The sequence below is a fragment of the Suncus etruscus genome, chromosome 2 (assembly GCF_024139225.1).
Source record: "Suncus etruscus isolate mSunEtr1 chromosome 2, mSunEtr1.pri.cur, whole genome shotgun sequence".
NCBI classification, from domain to species: domain Eukaryota; kingdom Metazoa; phylum Chordata; class Mammalia; order Eulipotyphla; family Soricidae; genus Suncus; species Suncus etruscus.
In genome coordinates this window covers 36,160,899-36,165,933 of record NC_064849.1, presented here as the reverse complement: position 1 = coordinate 36,165,933, position 5,035 = coordinate 36,160,899, and positions in this window count along the sequence as shown.

The following is a 5,035-nucleotide window of genomic DNA, read 5'->3' as shown; positions in this document are numbered from 1 at the left end:
TGTAAACGTTTGGTCTTTTATCAGCTAAAAGAATTTCATTTAATGCTGATTAGGAAAATTCTGAAAAGCAACTTACCTAAAATTTAACATAGTAAAAGTTAGAAGGTTTCTGAATGCTTCTCTTTAGGAATAATCTGGAGTGTCATTGGGGAGGGGTGGATGGAATTCTTTCATTAAGTAATTGGATGTTTGCCAGCTTACAGTGGAGGTGGAGAGGATTCTTTTTTGGGCATGTGTGGGGGTGTCACATCTGGTGGTAGTGTAACATTCGGCTTACTACTGGCTTTGGATTCAGGGATCACTCCTGGCAGACTTGGAGGATCAGATATGATGCTGGGGATGGAATACATTTTCGCTACCTGGAAGGCAAATGTCCCACTTACACTACTATCATTCCGATCCTAACAAGGATTTTTAACTTTAATTTTTTCCCTGAAATAACAATCTGATAAATATCATTTATTTGGGTTTTAATTTTCTGTATGATCACTGTCTTAAGATACAAATCTAAGTCTTAAATTTTAATAGAGCTTAAATTATAAAACAAGGTCTAATTTTAGACTCTTCTCAGTCAGTCAGTGTATCATAGGTTAAATTGATACTCATGTCAAGGAGCAGATTAACTACAAAGTGGATAATAAACATGTTATTAAATAATTAAATGTATTGTCAAATAGTTAGATTAGTAGAATATGTTTGCTGGAGACAAATCTGTGAGTCTCAGTATTTTTTCTTAGTTTTCCTCTTTCCCATTGAATTAACCCAAAATTGGGAGAGTAGGGTGTGATTTGGAGTCAGAAAAATCATTAGAAGACACAACTATGGGGCCGGAGAGATAGCACAGCGGCGTTTGCCTTGCAAGCAACCGATCCAGGACCTAAGGTGGTTGGTTCGAATCCCAGCGTCCCCTATGGTCCCCTATGCCTGCCAGGAGCAATTTCTGAGCAGATAGCCAGAAGTAACCCTGGAGTGCCACCGGGTGTGGCCCAAAAAACATTTAAAAAAAAAAAGACACAACTGTTTGGCTGGAGATTTTGGCCAGTGGTAGGAACATGCCTTGTGCTCTAGGTTCAATCCCTGAAACTGAACAAACAAAAAATATTTATTTCTAGTGTGTTTTTAAGCCAAATAAAGACTATATCTTTCTGACAGAAGTCACTTTGTTCATCTTAATTATATCCGCATAAGATCAAAGGATCCTAGTAGGCAAAATGTTCCCTACTCTTTCCAACATGACTAAAAAGAAAAAAGTAAATCAGAGCTTCTTGTATCTTTAAGGAAAATCACCCTTAATTCATTAAGAAATAAGATCATGGCAATTAAACCCTTTATGTCCTGTTTATATTAAGAGTAATGACTTGTCATTACTTGTATGAGTGTTTTTACACTTAGTATGAGTGTTTTTACATAGCAATGTGTCTGGAAACAGTTCCCAAATCTAAACCAATTTCTACTGCAGCCAGCCAGAAGTGGTTAACAGTTTACCTTGGAAACTCATTTTGTGGTCCATCCCAGCCTTCCTGTCTCTCCCTATGTTTTTTTCTCATCTGAGATATATTGCACTGACAATATTGGTGGGTTTTTTTTTTTGAGGGGGGTCACTCCCAGTGACACTCAGGGGTTACCCCTGGCTATGTACTCAGAAATCGCCCCTGGCTTGGGGAACCATATGGGACACCAAGGGATTGAATAGTGGTCCTTCCTAGGTTAGCACGTGCAAGACAAATGCCCTACTACCTGCACCACCGCTCCAGCCCCCACTATTGGCTTTTTAAACTTGATGATTATATATATATATATATATATATATATATATATATATACTTATATATATGAATAGCAAAATTGATCATTTTAGTCATTTAAAAAATGGAGGTGCTGTCACCTAATTAGTGCCTTGAGGACCAGAGGTACCTCCAGTGACATTTGATCAGATGGTACAATCATTACTCAGATGCTGGGAGATACCAGGGCCAGCTTGGTAATGCTTAGGGTGGCCAGGAATACATCTGGTGATGTTTGGGGTGGGGAGCTATGTGATACCAGGAATCAAATTTGGGTTATTATGCATATAAGTCACATCTCCTTGACTTTTTTGTTTTTGTTTTTGTTTTTGGGTCACACTCGGCAGTGCTCAGGGGTTACTCCTGGCTCTACACTCAGAAATTGCCCCTGGCAGGCATGGGCGACCCATATGGGATGCCAGAATTCGAACCACTGTCCTTCTGCATGCAAGGCAAATGCTTTGCCTCCATGCTATCTCTGGCCCATGACTTCTTGACTGTACTACGTCCCTGGTTCTATTTTTACTATCCTTAAATTATAATTTAGTTGACATTGTAGTAGCCATCATCTCTATCTTCAATAATTTTTTATTATCCCAAACTAAAATTCCATGCCTATGAAATAGTAATTCTCCATTCTCCTTCCCATCAACCCTCAGTAAATACCATTCTACTTTCTACCTCTATGAATCCGATAAGGTTCTTCTATTAAGTTCTTCATTTTGTCTCTGGATTATTTCTCAGAATGTTTTGAAGATTCATCCATGCTGGAGCTTGTATCAGAATCTCTTTTGCAAGGATGAGTGATGGTCTATTGTGTTTACATAAATCTGCACACAATTTGTTTATTCATTCACTTTTCACTTTACACAGCTAAAGATGTCTTGTAGTTCGTTCCTTTTGTTGCAGCTGAAGTATTTTGTTTTCCTGTCCTTGGTCATAATATGAGGAATTTTGTAGTTTAATCAAATAAAAAAGAAGCACACCAATTTCTAGAAGTTTAGTCAGAATTTGCCAATGTCAATGAATATGTGACATTTTGTAAAAACATTTATAAAAAGCATTTTATTTTAGTGGATTATTAGATAAAACATTTGGTAATATAATTTAGTTGTACTCTATTTAAGTCCTAGCCAGGGCAACAGAGCTGTCAAGTGACTGACCATCTTCAGAAACCTCTTCTTCTTGGTGCTTCTAAAAGTTCTTAATTGTCTAGGGCTGGAGCAGTGGCGCAAGTGGTAAGGCATCTGCCTTGCTGGTGCTAGCCTAGGACAGACCGTGGTTCGATCCCCCGGCATCCCATATGATTCCCCAAGCCAGGAGTGATTTCTGAGCACATATCCAGGAGTAACCCCTGAGCATCACCAGGTGTGGCCCAAAAACCAAAAAGAAAAAAAAAAAAGTTCTTGTCTGCTATACTGGTGGAAGAGCTTAAAAACCATTACTTTGGTATTTAACACAAGTTGCTAAATTGTCTCTCATGAAGCTAGTCTTCTCTAAGCCTTCCCATTTGTTGTGGAGTGGAATGGAGAATTTGTTTTGACTTATGAAAACTTAAATATCAACATAGTAAACTTGGATTTTAGACAGGGTAGCAGGACATGACATAAACCACTGTACTCAGTAATTTAGCCTGCCTCATTTAGTCCCTCTTCCTCTGGAGAGTTCCCTCGCTCCACCTCCCATATTTTGAACACAATCTTTCTTGATGGTCTCCTTTGAAGCACAGAAGTTTTATATTTTGCTAAATTCAATTTACACCCTTTTTCTTCTGTTACTTTTGCTGTTTTACTGTCATTTTAAAAGACTGCCTAACTTAGGTCACAAAAATTTTCTCCTCTATTAACTTCTAATAATTTTATTATTATGGACTAAGATAAACTTTGCATGGTAAGAAGAAGAAGGGATCAACTTGATATTCATGTGGAAATCCTCAGAAAACATTAGCAATCTATTCAGCAATACATTAAAATAATTGTACGTTATCATCAAGTGAAATTTTTTCAGATATGTAAGGATGGTTTAATATGCTAATGGACTATACCATATTAACAAAAGGAAAATTGTTTCAATAGATTGTAGAACAGGTACTAGGCAAGATTCAATATTCATTCATGATTAAAACTCCCAATAAGCTAAATATAAGGGAAACGAACCTCAATTTAGTAAAGGCCATATTTGATACATTTGGAGCTTTCTCATTGACTGGGCACTCAGGGACCACTTCTGGCAGTGCTTGTGGGACCTTATATGATGCTGGGAATCAAGTCCTGGTCAGCCATATACAAGGTAGCCTTACCTGCTGTTCTCTCTCTCTCCCTCCCTCCCTCTCTCTCTCTCTCTCTCTCCTCTCTCTCTCTCTCTCTCTCTCTCTCTCTCTCTCTCTCTCTCTCTCTCTCTCTCTCTCTCTCTCTCTCTCTCTCTCTCTGTCTCTGATACCCAAGTAGTTTTTCTTCTAGTAGTAAAATGCTGACCATCTTATGAAGCTGCAGACTGGCAAGGAGAACAATCTGCAGAACACTTCTTCCCTGTGGCAGTTGCTGCCTCTGCCCAGCATATCGAGCCTATGTTGCTAGCCTGGGAAAAGATGAACATTCAAAACTCAAAGTACAGTTTCTACTGAATATGTATCATGTTCAGACCACTCCAAAGTTGAAAGATCATGAGTAAGTCAGGGACTATTTTTATCTCCCTGAATTTAAAATAACCTGTATATGTTGTTCTCCCTGCCTCACTAATATCTAATTGCCACGCAGGTCCTGGTTTTGACCATTTTCTCTGGGTATCCCCCTGTCCATTCCAGGATTTTTCACCCCTGGGAGCCCCATCCTCATTCCAGTCTCAGATAGGCTCCATCCGTGTGCTTCAAAAACATACTTTGCTTAAGCCCATCTTAGTACTTAATGTTTTGTGTGCTATTTGCCTGCCTCTGTGTTTCTCTCTTTTTAATAATATATTTATTATGTATTCATATATTTATTTAAACACAATGATTACAAACATGTTTGTAGTTGGGGCTCAGTTATAAAAAATGAACACTCCCCCCCTTCACCAGTGCAACCTTCCACCACCAATGCCATCAGGAAAATTGAAGTCATGAAATTTTCCTATACATGGATGGACTTGGAAACTATTATGCTGAGTGAAATAAGTCAGAGGGAGAGAGATAGACACAAAATAGTCTCACTCATCTATGAGTTTTAAGAAAAATAGAAGGCATTATTGTAATAACACCCAGAGACAATAGAGAT